The following is a 20,058-nucleotide window of genomic DNA, read 5'->3' as shown; positions in this document are numbered from 1 at the left end:
AATTCCATTCTGTTCCAACTAACTAACGACTGACTGAGAGTTAGTCCGCCGTGTCATCAAATCGGAAACGGAGCGGTACGACAGGATATGCTCGGAAGTGCACTCGAGTTGGACGAGTTTTTCCCACTTTCCCACATTTGCTGGCTGTGTCGATTTGTGTGTTTTTTTTTTATCTGAGAGAAAAGAATAACAAACATTGATTCCGACCAGCAATGTTTAGATAGAATTTCGATGCGATAAGTTTTTTTAGGGAAGATAAGCAACAAAAAAAAGCAGCTTGATAAGTCCAAACAGAGGGACGAACAGTAAACGAATTAATTAAATTTTCGATAAAAAGCTTACCTCGTTTAGCGATATTGATTGATTGACATAAAAGTTGGCTTTGGATTATGATGGTACAAAACCACATGGTGTAAGAACATGTAATTTAAGGCGGACTATTTAGTGTAACCGCAAATGCTTAAATATCGTAAACCTATTCTCCGGCGGCGTCGCAAAGCCGCTTGACAAATTTAGAAATTGGATAAGCAAAACGCTGACTGTACTGCACAACGCTGACTTCATGCATGCAGCTTTTGCACATGGTCAAACCAATCTAGCGCGAACCGTATCAAGTTGCGTTGCTGGTCCTTTTTTAGTCTTCTCCCAAGGCGAAACTCAGATTTCCAAAGTTTGATTGGCAACATCATCGAGCGAAGCGCAGTAGGTAGGTACACACCGTTGCGGCTGTCTGTGGCCTTGGTTGGGTGCAGTTTCATCTATGTTGGAGCATGGGTGGTGATATTTGTTAGCTCCAGCACACTCTTTACTTAGTGCCATTCTCCGGTAGGTTTGGGTGTCAAACTGACACTGGTTTGTGGTTGAAGATATCGAAAGGTAATGAGGAGTTTCGAAATGATGAATGAATGCAACTCCATAATTACTAATACTGCATGACAACGTTACCAGACTAATGGTCACAGCATTTTTTCAAACAAAGTTTAACACAAGCAAACTTTTAAAACCATTGATTGAAAATTATTTCATATTTTAAAATAATCTATATATAACATTTGAATGCAAAATTATTGTTTCTTAAAAGTTTTAAATCGGAGCCGATCCTATCCGAAATGAACTACAGCATAGTTCATAAGATTCCGAGTGTACATGATACAGCCCATTACGGTTTTCAGACAAAAACAGCAATAGAATCCAATTTTTAAGTGAATCACATACAAAGTATTACTGAGCATCAATGTTCATAAATTGCCTCTTGGCTAGTTATAAACCAAAGGATAACGTATTAAAAACCAATTTTAACAACATTTTCAAACAACAAAAAATTTAACTCTCTAACGGGTAAGACCGTCTGTAGACTTTTGGAGCTCCAGAGCCACATACGAAATTTGTCTTGAATTGTCTTGAAATGAGAAATATGTTCAGAACAGATTTCCTGACATATTGATACTAATATCACAACATTCTGACCATGCGTTCAAAAGTTATCATCTTTCAAAAACAAGAATTCCGAAAAATTTCGAAAAAAAATTATGGTTCGAATATTCCCTTTTTTACGTTTGAAGAAAAAGGACATCTAGAACAAAATGTTCGATATCAAATTTTTCCTATGAGTAATTTACATGCTTTTTTTCAATGTTGTGATATATTTGAACTGAAAAAATATTTGGGTAAAGCGTTATGTATGAAAAACTAAAAAGAGAATTTGGACTATTTCATACCTAGCGGTCCTCCAGATAAATATTTTCCCATGAAAATCAACACTCGAGCTTCTTTTGAGTGTACTTTCATGATAAAATAATCATTTGCTCGATCGCATCTTTTTTACGATGTTGCCCGTTAGAGGGTTCCAAAACATTTTATCTATCTAAATGGATCTTACATGTACAGGCAAGGATTTGGGCACGATTTGGTCATTAGATTTGGACATTGGACTTGGGCGTTGAACTGAGACATTTGGACTTGGATATTGGACGTGGACATTGAACTTGGGCTTGGGCTTCGGCTTGTAGACTGGACATGAACATTGGATTTGAACATTGGACTTGGACATTCGACTTAGATATTGGACGTGGACATTGAACTTGGGCTTGGACTGTGGCTTGTCACAGTCCAACGTTCAAGCGTAAGTCCAAGCCTAAAACCAATATCCAAGTCCAATGTCCAAATTCAATGTTCATACCCAGTCTATAAAGCGAAACACAAGCAGAAGGTCAATATCTACGTCCAATATCCAAGTCCAATGTCCAAGTTCAACGTTTAAATTCAATGTCCAAATCCAATGTTCGTGGGCAAGCCAAAGTCCAAGACCCCTTTGGATCTTTGGATTTGGACATTGGACTTTCCAAGTAGTAATTTTGATTTTAATTTCATTGTAAAGCAGATTTCAGAACCCAATTTTAAAACCCATTAGAACGACCTCACTGTTATAACAACCATCTGTGGACCCACATACGACCACGTTATGATAATTTGGCCCAGTTTTATTGCCAACCATTAAAAGCCGATATGCTAATCATCTGCAGAGTGACATGAGTGCTCACTTTATGTTCGCAATGCTTGGCCAGCATGTACGACCATACATAAAAGTCCAGGGGATTAATATCCGGAGAGCTGGGAGACCACAAAGTCTTATCGAGAAAATCAGTCAAATTCTCCTGACACCACGCTTGGACAATATTCGCCATGTGGGCAGGTGCGCCGTCCTGTTTAAAGACGTAATGATCTTTCTCGTAGAAGTCACAAAGTGTCGGAGCCTCAACCATCTCGAGAACCTCGGTCTTATAGTACGTTGATTTTCACGTTTTTCTCGATAAAGACCAGCGGAAGCTTCACACGCTTAGATACGGCCCCCCAAACCATCGCCGACGCGGTGCTCTGGACCAGCTAAAGTATTAGTTTTGCTCTGTCCAGCTTCTTCTTCGTTGTAGCCTCCGTTACCCCGTGAAACTTGCGTTTCTTATATGGCTAGCATCCCAGGTCCTTCGCCATGATGGGGTGGGCAGTCCCAGTTGACACATCCAGCGGTTAATTTTTCGACGAATCCGCTACCTCACCACCTTGATGGCTGCTGGCGTCCTCGCCGAACGCGGCCTCCCGGATCTAGCACAGTCCTTGGCCGAGCCCGTGTCCCGGTACCGACGGATAGGGTTATAGATGAAATTACACTTTACGCCGTGGGATTCTAACCGCTGAAATATGCCGTCGGGTCGCTCACCTCTCGCAAACAACTTTACTACGACGTTGCGGTACTCCTTCATCGCGCACGGTAAACAAATAATAAATGACATCAAGTCGACACCTTGCGCGTCGATTAGCCTATATATAAGGCTAAAGCTGACACCAATACCAATACGATGAGAAGTTGTATTAGAACTTATTGAACACCCTGTATAACGCACGGAGTTTATTGTAATGAAAGGTTTGCGGTCGGAAAATTATGAGTAAAGCCATTCGGTGAACTATGAAGCTTGTTCGTGGAATTCATTGATAAAATACAGCCCATATTATAAATATTTGCTTTTTAAATAATATACACAGCATCACTGAGGACTATTTATCCTTAGGATATATATATATTTAATGAGTTTCAAAAAAAATCAAAAAATAGCACACTTTTCAATAGATTTTTCTTCGATGTTACTTCGTAGGGCCGTTTATGGAAGTTTTTGTTTCTTGTTGATAATATAATATATAGTACTTACAGTACTATGTATAGTATAGTTATGTATATGTTATGTTATGTATAGTAGTACATGTAGTAAATATAGAATTTACCTTTAAAAGTTGTTTGGCCCAAAGTGAACCCTAAATGAAAAAAAAACTTGAATAGTGTGATTTTTTTAAATATTTCATAACTCATCAAATATGCATCCTAGCGAAAAATAGACTTCAGAGAAAATGTGTATTTTGATATACTGCATAACTTTGTAGAATATTTGGAAGCATAAAAAAATTAGCTGCAAAGTTATTGAGCAGAGTCGATTTTTGAATGCTTTTTTTGAACAAATCATATTTCGTAACTAGTAAGAGATAGATAGTTACTATGTTCAGCAAAGTTGTTCATTTCAGTGTGTTATACAAGTCTTCCAAAGAAAAAATTGAAGGAAGCATTTAAGCAGAATACTAACCGAAATACTCGCGTCTGTGAGGATCCCTGTACCTATTTGTATTTAGGTACAAATTACACAGAATTAAACTGAATTTCCCCATAACTTTCTCGTTGATTAAAATTGATATCCATACCACACGAAACATTACTTGGTCATTAGCTAATCTAATGTCAACGATTGATTTTTGCCGATAATTGATTAATCATTTCACACAGATCGTGTGCTTGTGGCAAGAAATTCGTCATGTCAGCAGTTGGAATAACGATAAATTGCAAACAACTTTTAGTCCGGCTGGAGGTATGCCGACCATGTAGGTATGTATGTGAAGTAGAGCAGTGGTAAATGCTTTTCTTAGATAGGAAAATGAAACCTAATGAGTTTATCGATTTTCGATTAGCTCTACAATAGCCGCAGGGTTTTTGATTTTTTCGTATTCATTTGACTTTTTTGCGTGATATTTGCGGGTGTTTGCATCCCCGAAATTTTTAAGACATGCAACTTTTTTGGCATACATTAGATTTTTTCTGTGATTTCTACACAAATAGTTTAAAATTTACTTTTGACTCCTCTAAATGGATCCGTATTATTTTTGTATATTGATATAAATACACGTTACCTTAATGATTACATACATTCACTGTGGGGCGGATTGAGTTGGTTTTTTTGCGTCCATACATTTTTGTTTGTCTCGCCTCAGGTTGACGTACTCGGGAAGGTTATATTTAACCTGCCACAGTATACTCAATGTTTGAAATTTGATGCTTAAATAGCATTACTTTTGAGAGGTTTACTTATCTTATCAAAAGATAGGTCGTTCGAGGTAGAACGATAAGCAGTGCATGTGCGCTGCGAAGTGAGTAAGCGGAAAACTATATGGAAAGCTATGGCTGCGAAGGCTCGAAGTAAGAGCAGATCCGTTCAACTTTCCGTTCAGTAAGTCTATTCTAGTCAATGATGTAGTTCGTTAGCACATTGACTATATTGCTAATAAACACAGTTTCTACGTGATTGCTTTCGATAACTGTGACGATAAAATCGTATGTATTTGGATCGACAATTAGGACAATCAATCGCACAATTTATTATCGCGTTGTACATAAATTTTGTCACACAATAGGCATCAATTTATAATTTCATTTTATTTATCACGTCACTAATTGGGTCACACCCAGGGGCACGGGTGGAACATTACATTGGTTAATATATGTATAATTTTATTTGACTGAGCAACAATTAACACTTTTCAATAGTGAAATGCTCATTCTGAAATGGTTCTCAGGTGAGGTAGCTTCCAGCTAGTAGCATGTAGCTTCTCTAGGTCCACGTCTTAAAAATAAAGTAAATGTTTAGTGTTTTATTGTAATAGAATTTAAAGGAATATTGTTTGAACTCATGTTCGAAATTATAACGAGAAGCTCAAAATAATTTCAAAAATTTTTTGATCATTTTCTTTCAATTTCTACTGATTTGGGCTCGACTTACAGAAAACATAACGCGTGCACATTATTTCTTATTTTATTCACATTCCTTCGGGATAAACCGTTTCGTAATCTACGGACGAGAGCAGTTTCCGCGGTTCACCCTGTTGCTGCAGCTTTATACAGCGATTAATTCGATTTCGATGCAACCAACACAAGTGGGCCTGGCGTTCTGTGATCGCGATTTTATCACAATCACGCTGAACGGTGTTCGCGCTCCGCTGGTGGTGGTGTTGGCCACCACGGTCGGTCGCTGCTTGCTTGCCTACTTACCTTGCATGCTTCGCTGGCGGCACCGCCACCGACCGGAGAGCCAGTTAGTGGGACGGTGGGAATTGTCGTTACAGAAAAACGTTGTTTCTTCTGCATGTTTTCGACATGCTGCACATTACCATGAAGAGGCCGAGCAAGGAGAAAAAGAGCATGAGTAGTGAACACTATACCCATACCTACGTCTGCTTCGAGTTTCGCTACAGTCGTAATAAGAATCACAAAACATGCTCTATGCTGAGAATGGGTAACCTTAACGTAGAAAACTTACACATAGATGCGATGAGGTGTGTAGTGTTGCTATGAATGGTTTGTTTCCATGTACAAATGAAAGAAACACGAATCAGGCATATGAATGAACTTTTCTTTCATGTTCATCGTTGTAATGTAACAGTGCAGTCGAGCTGGCGAATATACCTAATAACGAAAAAATGTGAAAAACAAACTCGATATGACCGGTTGCAACTATAGGTTCATGTTCGAGCTGTTGAGCTCCAGCTCATCTATGATAGCATGTTTGCGTGGTGGCGTTCGGTTTAGCCCTTGAAGGACTGATGTTTACTTTATTTTCGGAAGTTACAGCTGAAACGCTTTTCTCTATTAACTGTTTCTCTATTAACTGAGCAGAATAAATTACAGAAATTAAGGCCTATGGATTACGAAATTTTATTTAGGCCATTGCAAATCATTTTAAATCCCTTGGAAATTGGCTTGAAACATCGGGAGGGCAAAAAATAATTTGTAGGATATGAGTTAATTTTTTTTTATAAAATCAATTGTCTGTGGGCTATACAGCCTGAAAAACTTGAAAAATGAGTATACGAGTTGAGTTAATGCTTCTAGCATGAAATAGAAATGGAAATTCAAACAGTGGAATTTTCGAAAATCGGCCAAAAAATTATCGAAAAAAAAACAAAGAGATTTTCAATCTTTACGTCCCCGACATCAACAATCAGATACACTTTTGGTTCTTTCTCCACTGATTTTTATGCAACTAGTCTTAAAACAACCACATTAGATTGGCCTTTAATGGAAAATGTGCTGGTAAATTATGGTTCCATTTTCCCGGAGATATTCCAGATCGCGGAGGGATTTTTTTTGACATCATAAGCAACAGATGAAATAAAATTAGAAATCTGTTTAACTGACTGCGCGAAATTTATCCATTTTATTTGTAGTCATTAATAATGACTTTTACACTATCCTGTAGAGCGCTGGCTTACGCCTCACACTCCGGAACATCCGTTGTCGGTTCTACCGGAACTCAAAAGTGATCATTTAGTATTCTCTTCGAAAATATGGCAAATGGGGTATCAAATGACAGGATTTTTCAACACGAGCTCTTTCTTGCATATTTGAATGTATTTTGAGTCGATCTGGCCATTCCGGAACATCCGGAATCGGTTCTACCGGAACTCAATAGTGGTCATTAGGAATTCTCTTCGAAAATATGACAAATGGGGTATCAAATCACAGGATTTTTCAACACGAGCTCTTTAGTTGACATTTGGATGTATTTTGAGCCGATTTGGACATTTTCACACCCCATTTGGCATATTTTCGAAAAGAATTCCAAATGACCACTTTTGAGTTCCGGTGGAACCGATGCTGGATATTCCGAAAGGTCCAGATCGACTAATAAAAATACAGCCAAATGTCCACTAAAGTGCTCATGGACTTTACCAGCATATTTTTCCATTAAAGGCCAATCTAATATGGTTCTTTTAAGACTAGTTGCATGAAAATCGATTGAAAATCAGTGGAGATAGATCCAAAAGTGTAACTGAAAGACCTTCATTTTTGATGTCGGGGACGTAAAGGTTAATTATTAGCTTCGTAAATTATCTGTGCAACTCTACGTTGAAGATGTAATCAATAAATGAAATTAAATTAAATTAAAGAATTTTCGAATAAATCCCAATATTAATTTTTAGTCATGACAGATACGTATTTCGCCTACGACTTGCAGGCTTCAGGTGGTATTGTAAAAGGGAGTCTTGCCAGCAGTTGGCTCAAGTAAAAGGCATTTCTAGTATGAAGCAGAAAATGAGAGCGCTCAAGGAAAACCGAAATCGGATGGAGGAGGAAATGGAAGCGTAAATGATGATGAAGCAAATGGAGAGAAGAATGATACTTGCATAGGAGAAAAGGAGGACTGAAATGGCAAGGAAGTTGCAAGCGGAGCAAGAAGAAGAAAAGAGACTGATGAGGTAAATAGTTCTCAAAGAAAAGAGCGAGTGAATATGAAAACATGAAGCAGATCAATTGGCGTTTTTAAAAGCAATTATTGGAGCTGGGCCGGAAGCAAATTAAGCAAATTGAAGAACGTGCCACATAAATCGTCACCGAAGATCGCGTAAGCGCAGAGCGAAATCAAAAAGCAGCTCGCAGAGTGTGATATCGGAGGGGACTCCGAAGAAGCCGAGAATTATCGGTGAGGCTGCACTATGACGCCATGATGAAGCAAAAAACGGTTGAGCGTACGAAAACACAGCTGAGACCCACGAGTGTATGAACCATGAAAACTTACTTGGACTGCAAGAATTCCTTGCAGGCGATAATCTACACATCTCATTCCCTTCCTATGGACGGTAGAGCAACTGTGCGAACATTTGCAAGCTATGGGAGTTAGACAACATCCTGTCAGTCCTGTTTGATCTCTAGGATTTGATCGACAAGCTACCGGACCCCGATAAGCGAGAGTGAGCTCGCTATATGCGGCACGAAGGAGAAGTCACTTGGCATACCTTGACCAACCATCTCATGGATATAGTGGCGGATGCATGTGAAGATGCGTCAGAGTTCAGGCAGGAAAATGGGCAGTTTGCTAAAGCAAAACTGAAGGAAAAGCCTTATTTCGTCACGATGAAAACGATACGTTAAGCATTGGAGCGAACGATTGTAAGAACCTGAAGGGTATGCCAGAGCACGAACCATCATTTGAGAGACTCCCCAGAATTTGAAAGGCTGTCGTATTCCGACCGGTTAAGCTGGTGCGAAAAATTGTGTGGTGTGACGAATTAGTTGGGCATCGTCAGTGAGCAAGAGCGCTTGAAGATTAGGTGGTCAGCTGAAGTCACGCGCGGAGAGAAAGAGTTTCGACGGATGATGGGTGTCGGATGTTGGAGTGTACGCGAATAACAAATTGCTAGTAAGGAGCGTTCGTACCATTGAGAAACTGATGTTGCTGTGCTAAAAATTGGATTCAAGCGAGCTAGCAGCTAATTACAAACATTTGCGAGATTTGCCAACAGAATTCTACGACGGAAAACCAAAACTACTGATTGCACTCAATAGTATTCACTAAGCTGAGGAGACAGTCACAGTGCGGAGCAAGGTAAGGTGAACGATGTACCTACGAACCAAGATGCACCACTTTAGTTGATACAGAGAGTTGATGGATTTCAACCAGAATATTTGCCTAAGACCCACTACACTCTTGAGGAAGCAGTGATCACTGGTATAAACAGGGTTTCTTTCGGAAGGGGTATCCTAAAAGGGTGATTAAGAAAGTTATGAGAGAGAGAGAGAGAGAGATTTTTTTTAATATCGTGTGTAAACAACCAGCTTGCCATTGAATTGTATTATTAAAAAAATTGATAACGAATATTTTCTACAGAAAATGTTTTTGCAATCATAAAAAACTTTGTTTTCATTGTTTTTTCTGAAAAGCTCATTAAATAAGACTTTTTTGTAATAAAATCAATAAAATCGATTCAATGGTTCAATAGATGACAATTTATAAGGAAAGAAAAGTGATAACCATAGTTCCTAGCGGAGACGAGGTGTGCCCGTTAGCGTTACGGTATAGAAAAATCACACAAATAATCATTGTGAAATGATAAAATTATGCGTTACAAAATAAATAGAAGTTACTTTGCGTATTTGACTTCAGCATTATAATACCCATTCTGTGTATAATTACACACCACAGATGCCATATAGTAAACTATAAAATACAAAGAAATATTCTCTGTTATGCATAAATTTATGAAATCTTCCAAATTTTCATGCCACACGGTTAAAATAACAATTAAAAAAAAGGTAGATAAAACCGGGTCAAAATGGTTGACAAAATCGGGGTTACCTAAAATCGGGTGTAGATTAAACCAGGTGTAGATATAATCGGAATACCGCTGTAATACCTATGTGTTTCCGTTATAGATTTGACAAGAAGCAATAGTGCTATATTTTGATCCATCTGTAAACATAAATTACTCCTCGTTTTTATGAAGTACCTGGACCCCCTACGTAAAAAAAATCCAAAAATTTAATGATGACTGCTAAAAACTTAAATTAATAAAACTTTAATTTTATAAGATGTTTTTGCTTTTGGTTTTTTTCTGTCAAAAATTACTACTTAGGAACAACAAAGAGTATGAACAGTTTTCGTTAAAAAATTACAGGACTGAAAGGGCGAATCAACATTTTATTTCTCCTTTCCCCAGTCATTGGCAGCGGCTGGCTCTGCGGGAACCAGTTTCCATTAGGCCAAACGCGCGCTCGCTGCTGTGCTTACGTCGTATAGTTTTGTTTATTTAGTTGGTGTTGGTGTGGCCACCACTATAATAAGTGAAGCATACTGAACGGAGAACGGACTGCCATGGCTTGGCCGTCGGAGACGGAGAGTTGTTGAATCGAACCGTTTTCGTGTCAGTTCAGTCAGTTGTTTGAAGTTCGACCGTTACGCGCGGCGTCCTCCGTACGTAGCAGCCGGGAGTCGGTCGGTGATAGTTTTGTTGTTTCGGGGTGTTTCGCTGGGTTTCATAGTTCGCACTCGCGATCACGTGTGTCAGTGAGGTTTCGCGGATTTGCGGGAGTCGCTGTTTGCGTTGTATGGGCCGAGTGCCGAGTGTTCGTTGGGTAGTGTTTTTGGTCTTGTTTTTCTCCCCATCCTCCACCCCCTTTTTGGGGACAGGTTCGCTCAAACAAGATCTGTTGACTGGGATTTTTGTGATGAATTCGTTAAGTTTGGTGTGAAGTTAATGGAAATCGCTTAATTTGAGTGAAGTAAGGCAGTTTACATACTTATTGTGGATAGTTGGAGCCGTTGCTGTATTGACGTAATCAAGTTCGAATTCTACCGTGGAACGTAGTTATCGACTTTGCACACATATAGAAAGCATACCTCGCCAATAGTAAGGTGTGCTGTAAAGGCTAAAGGCCATTGGAAGGCGTTGGAACTTTTTGCTGCCTGTGGATTAGCTTCCGTTTACCGGATGTTTGGATATATGTATAGAATTGTCCGCGGTTGACCTTCTGACTCTGAGCAAATTTAGGGGTTTTCAACCGGTCATCATTTAATTTGCGTTGGGCTCGTGTTACCCTTTGGAGGAATATACATATATCAGGTAAACAATTGCAAATATTGATTATGGCGCGACTACTGTGCGAAAGTCCGATGTCAGCTACGTCTTTTATCAATAATGAATGAATATCCCTCAGTTTAAATTATCATGAATTGTATTTTTTTTTGTTTTATTGAATTATTACCAGATTGTGACGATACGTTGCTTTGATTATTTGCAGAGGTGGGCACCGCTAACCGAAATGTTAGCTTCGCTAGCAGCTAATCCGCTAAATCAAAACGTTAGCTTCGATAACCGCTAACCGCTAAATTAACCAAAAATTTAGCGGAAGCTAACGCTAACCGCTAACCGCTAAATTTGTTAGCACTGTAGATTTGGCAATACTTTGATCAATGCTAATTTTGGCAATAAAAGAAAACCATCGTTGCAAAGGTTTAAGAAAAAGTACATGAATTAATTCCGTGAAAAAAATTGCAGGCATTCACGAAAAATGTTTAAAGACCATTATCGCTTACCACATTAGCACATTAAAAAAAGGTAAACATGTATTTCCATGTGGCAAGACATAGTTTTCTCGATTTTTGATTGAAGTTTTCGATCGTTGAGAAAAATTTTGTGAAAGCTTTCCAAATAACATTTTCATTGGATTGCTTACGTGCACCTGCCGTATTGGCGGACTATTTTTGGTGGAGCATAAACGGATAGCGGAGAGTGGCGGAGGCATATGAACCACGGATTGCAGGCACTATTTATCGTACGCCTGGCGAAAGTTGGGAGACTACGGTGGGCCAGCCACATCGCAACGATGCCGGATGACTGTGCAATGAAATCCATTCTCTTCAAAAACCCCACCGGCATCATGAATATAGGGGCTCGACGTGCTAAATGGCTTAAGCAGGTTGAAGCCGATTTGCGTGTGTCGAGACGCTCAGCGAATTGGCGACGAGTAGCCCAGAACCGAGTCAATGGAGAGGAATTGTTGATACAGCAAGAGCCAGCCCGGCTCTCGGCTGGTAAAGTGCGTACAAAAGTTTGGCATTTAGAATGCTTCGATTTAATTGCCGATTGCCAAAAAAAGTTAGCGGTTTATTTAGCGGTACATAAATTTAGCGGAAGCTAATAAAAACGCTAACGGTTATAAAAATTAGCGAAAACGCTAACCGCTAACCAAAATGTTAGCTGAGCTAATTAGCTGTTAGCGGATTAGCGGAATTGTGCCCACCTCTGATTATTTGTAACCATATTATCATTTTCATTCAGCAAAATTCCATCGAATAGTTTTTTACTGATTTCCTTAAGACGTTCTCCTTGATAATCGATTTTTGAACCTACCTGAAAGGAACATTCCATATTTCTTCCTCTACGTTACTTGATCATATTTTCCACCAATTTCTCATTATACACATTAGAAAATCGGAAATTACCTCCGGTCCATTAGCAAATGCCTTGCCCTTTATGGCCGCAGTTGATTCGGCTTGAACCACATCATTACCCACTACAATACTTTTAGCTTTCCTGGTTTGTAGTTCAGTTAATCAAAGTTTCACTGTTTATAACAAACGTACTATCGAGGTGCCTCATAGACAAGGTTTACAGAATCAGCAAGAGCAGCAAAATAACCATTTTCCTGCTTGTTGGAACCGGTTTATGATTAGCAGCAGTAGCTTGATTTTCTTGCGCGGTGCTCGAGCTCGAGCACAGCAGAATGTTACAATTTTATCTTTCTTAGTCCAGAAAGTTGCGCGATATTGTCTAAAAATCGGTGAAACAACGAGTGTTTTGTTGGTTCGGTAGAGATGAAGTTTCAAACAGTCATGTTTTCGGTATCATTTTAAAATCTTTGAGTCTTGCGTCAGATGACGAATTAGGTATAATTTAAAACTTTATTCGGAAAATTCATAATCACCTATTAGAATAAATTTAAAAAATGAATTTAGTATGAACATGCATCTTACATCCATTGACTAACAGGAAAAGTTTTCAATGTTGTTTGACCAACCTACAGTAGTGACAGACCGTGTTCGCTCCGGCATCAAGGCGCAATCATTGCAGCTCAATTTTCATGCTAATGACCAGAAACGACTACGACGATGACGACGACGGTTGGCCGATGGACCGCAATCACTATACGGTGGCGCATTCCGAACACAGCAAAAATCATTTCTGCGAACATGCTAAACATCTGTCATTCATACCATCGTGTGAGCGAGCCTTCACCAGTTCTCGGCGATGACGGACGAACGAACGAACGAACGAATGGACGCACAGAATGGAACTGCATCCAACCGTACAATCTGCAGCTAGTCCTATAGCCGTAAAACGACTGACTATTCAACAAAACTTGTGCCTGTGTCTGGCGGATACGCGTGCATGTGAAACTTCGACATTGATTCAGAAAATTCATGAGAAATTAATTTGCACGGTCGCATACTGGTATGCATGTGCCGCCAGGTAAAGCTTGTTTTTGTATCAACTTGGTCCCCGACGCGACGTTCGTTGTCGTGATGCTGTTCCTCGGAATCGGACAGCTCAGCTCAGGTTACACGTTAAACTGTGCTTGTTGAACTTGCTGACTTTTGATGCCACAAAAGGTGCACACGTTTGGTGGATGCAAGAATGGTTCTAATTTTTTGGCTAGCAATTTTTTCTAACTTCGCATTGTAAGAGCGTTTATTCCTTTGTGAGACAGTGATAACAAAAAATATACTGCCTTATAAAGCATCAAAAGATTTGTAGCTTGAGTACCAGAATTAATTAAGGCACAAATCTTCCACATGATTGTAAGGAACGTGCTGCTTGAGCCAAAGATGCTGATTGAGTACCAGAAAGTAGACCTTACTGTAGAATTTAGAATGTTTAACACATGGAATTTTCATATGAGAGTACGGAAAGTCTCAAAATAGATGATACTAATAGAACATTTAAATAAATCAATCAATTTAAAATTCTGTCTGTTATAAAAATGAACAACATTAATTAAGTTTAAAAGGAAAGGGCCGTTGAAAATTTTTGAAGTAGTTAGTGTTATTTAAATTTTTATTCTGTAGACTTTTTTGCTTATTTTGATACTAATTTTGTAACGATCTCATGGTAAGTTGATGAAAAAATCTTACACCTGAGCCTGTCTATCCTTCACGATCAAATTTGTCAAACTACAGCAAAACTACTGACTGCATTGTGTGCTTAGTTCAACTTTTCTTCCACTGCCGTGAGTTTGATGAGAACGCATCTAGGGTTTATTTCTAATTCCCGTCGTAGTAAGTAAAGCCATTCTAATTTTCATCATTTGTTAGATGGATTTAATGAATACACCAAAAGTTCTTGTGCTGATTTGACTAAAACATACGTACCTTCCGATCTGTGAAGTTTGAAATCACTGAAAAGCGATTATTAAAGCATATTATTGAAATTACGCAACTGACTTTATTTCTTAAATTCGTTGTACCGTTTTAAAATCCGTCCATCAAAATTTTTCATCGTCCGAACTGAAAATCACAACAATGTTTACGAAGCTAACGCGCATGTATTTGTGTAGGACGGCATGACAAATGTTTTTTTGCAAAATTTCTGCAGGTTAGGCAACTTTTCCTGGCTGTAGAATAACGACAATGCCTTGCTTGAGTTGTTTTCATTTATGAATAATGGAAATTAAAACGATTAGTCGACATTGTCTTCTTCGTCGCACGAAAAAACGTAGGAAATTTGGTTGGTAGGACTTCTTTAATGTTAAAAAGCATTTAAATGGATCTCAGCTCACTTTGATTGATCGCGTATGATAGACAACAAACTAAAATATTAGGGAATAACTGGTTTTGCATTGTGTGTCATAAAAATGCTGATATTTTTAATAATTTGAGTTGGATAGGACGGGAATAGACAATAACGACGAAGCAGCAACATACCCTATTGGAAGTCAACAGACAAGTTTTTGTGCTGACCGCTGCTCACATAGTATTAAAGTGCCGTCCGACGTTCCTCAAGGATCAGTGCTTGGTCCTTTACTATTTTGCTGTCATGTAAATGATCTACCGACGATGATAACGTACTGGTCAATTTAAATTTATGCCGACGATGTGCAGCTCTATGAAGATGTGTTCGGTCGTTGTTCACGCAAATTAGTCAGAATGGTAAGAACTTCTTGCGAAACCGGCCAAGAGTAAGGTCCTATTCCTCACAAGTCGACGTCGCAGAGCCAGAAGCACTGTTTCGCCAGCACCTAGACTTATATTGGATGACCAAAGCTTCGTCGAATGGTCAGAAAGTGCCAGCGACCTAGGATTTATCTTCCAAAATGATTTGCATTGAAATGGCTTAGTGTCACAGCAGTGCGGAAAGAAGCATTGAATCCGCACCAAACTGAATTTCTTCAAATCCCTGATCCTGCCGCATTTCCTGTTTGGTGATGTTTCTCTCATTCGTTCGAGCGCAAGCTCCTTGAATCGACTACGTGTCCACTAAACTGTTGCGTGAAATTTGTGAACGGATTGAGTCGTTATAACGATATCAGTTATCTCTAGTAAAACCTTATACAAAGGGTGTCCCACATCAAATTGCATCACGAAACGCTGTAGAAAATTACCATTTGGGTGTTTTCTCTTGAAAATTTGGGTATAAGTAGTTTAGAGTGTATTATTTACACTGTATTTTTATCGTGGTCAGTTTTTCGAAAATTGGAAAAAATGGCGTCACCCGAAAAGCAACGCCGCGAATTTATTTTGCGTAAGCACCTGGAAAATTCTCAACTCTCTCATCATGGATGATGAGACTAACGTCAAGGCGGACTTCTGGCAGCTTCCGGGGCTACTGTACTTTACTACCCAGCGCACGTTTGATGTTCGGGAGGAAGCAAGGATGCAGAAACTTTCAAAGTTTGCCAAGAAATACATGATTTGGCTAGCGATCTGCTCATGTGGCAAATAGAGGGCGCCGTCCGTGACTACCGGGACTGTAAACGGGTAGATCTACTTCAAGGAGTTTTTACAGAAGCGTGTGCTTTCCCTGTTGAAGCAATACGACGGTCCTACGATCTTCTGGTCGAATCTAGCTTCGTTGTACTATTCAAAGGATGTCCTGGAATGGTACGAAACCAACGGGGTTACTTTCATACCCAAGGACATAACTCCCCCAACGCACCGGAACTAAGGCTCAATGAAAAATACTGGCCTATTAAGAAGCAGGTACTACGGAAGCATCCTCAAATCTGAGGAAGACATGAAGAACAGGTGTGTTTCCGTACAGAAGAAGCTGCGGCGAGATGTTACACAAAACACAATTTTAGTGTCTGAAGGTTGTGAAGAGGATCGGCTAATTAGATAATTTTCTACAGCGTTTTATAGCGTGATGCAATTTGATGTGAAACACCCTTTACAACGCTTTTACGCTTATCGATCGTCCGTTTTCCTTAAAACGCAGTCTCCTCCTAGTGCTTTTCATCGGAGGCTTATCCAAACTCATAGACGCCACTTGCAGAGTCTGCTAGTACTAGTACCAGCCAATGACACGACAAGCTAGCCTAATTCATTGTTCGTTCGAGAGGTGGTTAATTGGAATTCGTTACGACTCGCTGTTCATCGTCAGAAGCAAATTTGAGGACACACTAGTTGTGTTAATGCAGACCTCGTCCACGAATTCTCGATGGAGTTGGTGGCCGGGCTCTATGGGAGCTATTCCAGCTGTTCGATCTGATAAGATTGGAAGAAAGAGACCTGACGACAGGAAATTACCTTCAGGTTCCTGTAGACTTCGCTCCTGGTGTTCGTTCTTGCATCCGTTTTGCGCTTCCTGCCTCTGCCAAGGCGAAAATTGCTTTCGAAATCGCTGGGTTCTCCATTTTTTTCAATTGAATCAAATGCGATCGCGTGTACGAATACACCAGGTCGAGCCATTTGCTGTAAAACTGACCCCCCGGTCGGACTCGTCATTTTTCCGTGACCGAATCTGAAACGTCAAATATACTGGGCAGAAAATCACTTCATAGAAAATCAATGCGACGGTCATTGTTGTTTTGGTACAATACTGAGGGTCCATCTTAATGGGGGTACCAAGAAAGCGCTGTCGAGGAGGTGTGCAAAACATGTCAAAATATCAAGACAATCGAGGGGTCTTCCGATGGAAACTTATTAAAAGCATATTGATTTTTGAAATGGGTACTTTTTGTCACTGCCTTTTCAATATAAATTTAATTTATTCTCTTTAAATACTCGCTATAAGCCCTTCGAAAAAAATTAAAGATTACCTTCACAGATGTCAGAAAAGTTGACGTGGGACTATTTATAATTGATCGCTTTGATAGAATTTATAATTCTGCGATTACTATTTCGGCTGTGAACTATTTCGCGATATTTTTAACTTTTTAGTTGAAATTTGACAGTTCGATAGTTATTACTTCTCGAGTGGTTCAACTCAGTTTAGAACCATTTCAAATTTTGACAGATGTTTTGCTCAGTAAGAGTATATAAGGTGAGGATGAAGATATGTTTCTGTAATAGCGAATTGGTTGATTCAGTCTGGGTTGGAACTGGATGAATTTTTGGTGTTTATTTGCTCCTATTTGATAGATAAAATTTATCTCATTATAATTCGGGTTGATTAAACAAATTTGTTATACATTAGTGAAAAAAAATCAAGGAAAAATCAGTGAAACACATCGAAGCTCTTTCCGCACTTGTGCATATCTCATTGGCTCTCAGAATAAACCTTTGCACGGTGCCTAACCTCAACTCTGGTTTGACGTTTTTGTGTGTTTTGTTTTGATTCCCTTTGTAACCTAATTTTATTGCTAGTGAGTTTTTTACTTGTAATTCGTACCACTTGTTTGCGGAAACCGGAAATGCCCGACTTTTCCGAAGCAGAAAAATGATATCAGTTCTGCACAACATATATTTTTGTCATTTTTGCAGTTTTTTTGCTTCTGGGTCTTGCGAATAAGTAATCAAAACAAACCCCACAACACTGTCAAATCTGGGACGAAAAAAAATGCACTGACATCTGCGTGCAATGCTTTATAACCATCGAAGTGACAAAAATAACCATGCTTCAGAGCAGGGTTATATTCGATAAAAAAGTGAAATAACTATCGAACTGTTAAATTTTAACTAAAATTATTGATAATAATATAATTAACGAAAAAGTGCTCTGAAGATACCGAAATGATTCAATTTACAATAGCACCTCTATAAGCGATTGTGCACTCTTGATGGCAAATTTTTTTGAGCGAAAGTTCAAGTTGATACAGTTTAGGTATACTAATTTGAAAGCCGCTTTTGACAGCATTAATCGTGGTATTCTTTTGATCATGCTGGAGAAACTTAGGTGTATCACAAGCAATTTGTAGATTTTGTAAATGGTATGTAATGGATTTTGTAGTCAAGCAAATCGAGAACTGCAGAATGTTAAGCCCCAAACACAATGCATACGGATTTTACTACGTTGCGGCAATTTGACAGTTTTTTCATGGGTTTTCTGTCAAATTTCCGCAACGTAGCAAAATCCGTATGCATTGTGTCTGGGCCTTTACAGGAGCTTCTGAATTTGTTAAATGACAAGTGCGTAAAGAATCCATTTGAGTGTGGAGAATGTTGCGTCAAAAGCTTTCACCACACTAGAAGCGCAATAGAGTGTGCTTACGAAATTTCTGGAGCCAAATTTGGTGAATCTAAGGATCTAGGAGTAATACTTGACTAGAAACTCACTATGAAATCCCAGATTTCTGTCATAATTGACAAAAGTCCGATCGACTTGGGTTCGCTAGTGAACCCATTTTTCTTCAAAGCTCTTTATTGTTCTATTGTTCGGGCAACGCTGGAGTTTACGAGCATCGCTTGGAATACGTATGAGTCTATCTGGACCGCTAGACTGGAGAACGTACAGTGAAAATTTATTAGTTATTAGATTTACGTGTACCCATGTTAAACTTTTCGAGTTCCAGTTTCGGACTGTTCCTTTTGAATTATCGTCAGAAATCTCCAGATACTTGTTATTTACATAATTTTACGTAAATTGAAATGTGTAAATAATAACTTTTATATTTGTAACCGGGTGCTCCGGCTGCTCGAATTTTGTCGAATTTTCGGTCAGTCAATTTGGGGTTAAGGTTCATTTGTCTACGTGTGATAGAAAGATTCTCTGTGTCGACAAATACGAAACGATATAAATGCTAATTTTTCACTATACTTCAAAAAGTTAAGTAGGTTGATGAGAGCATCCAACAGTCCAAAATACAACAGTCAATTGGTGGAGACATAACCTCTTTATTTTGGGTTACACACAGAATTTCGTTCTAAACTTTTTGCGGAAGGTCCGGATGATCAATAGCGACTGCACTTTATTATTTAGTTATTTTAGTATAGTAACTAAACAGGAACGCTCTCAACTGACAAAAATCACCAACGAAAATCACCTATCTATAAATCCTTGGAACGATGGAAATTAACAACTTGAACTGCTTCCATACCCCTTGACCCACCATGATTTGGACCTCGTTTATGATTCGCCTGTCCATACGTCTCAAAGAAATTCAAGGAAAGCGATTCGCCTGTCCCTGAGATGGAGTTTGAAAGTTTAGAAAATCGTTGGAATGATTCTATTGCTCTCGAAGTTGTTGAAAAAATGTATTAATTGGTGTCCACCACTTGTTTTTTTGGTTTAAATTAGCGATACATTTTTTTTCATTCTGTTGTTCTGGTTTCCTTTGGAAGAATGTTTCATTTCAACAGATTCGTCAGGCAGTTCAATCGATCAATTAATTGCAGACGAACTACCGACGAATAGATCATTCAGGAAGTTTTTCTAATCCGTTAAAAGTTATTGTTTGTGGATTACAGTCGACAGTTTTTCACAACGATCTAGGTATTATCCATAAATTTCACTTGTTGTTGTAGTGTCTCCAATCTT

At 38.9% G+C, this 20,058-nt stretch overlaps 1 protein-coding gene across 2 annotated transcripts in view; it reads left to right on the top strand.

The window, feature by feature from the left end:
- Window positions 1-10,498: 10,498 nt before the first annotated feature.
- The window catches only part of LOC128744563 (protein numb), a 67,643-nt gene continuing 58,083 nt past the window's right edge, over window positions 10,499-20,058 (top strand). For both annotated transcript variants that reach the window (XM_053841656.1, XM_053841658.1), the window contains exon 1: window positions 10,499-11,208. The gene's annotated coding sequence lies outside the window, so the exon portion shown is untranslated. The remainder of the gene's footprint in view (window positions 11,209-20,058) is intronic.

Source organism: Sabethes cyaneus, chromosome 3, assembly GCF_943734655.1.
Source record: "Sabethes cyaneus chromosome 3, idSabCyanKW18_F2, whole genome shotgun sequence".
Taxonomy (NCBI): domain Eukaryota; kingdom Metazoa; phylum Arthropoda; class Insecta; order Diptera; family Culicidae; genus Sabethes; species Sabethes cyaneus.
This window is presented reverse-complemented; position numbering and strand designations above follow the sequence as displayed.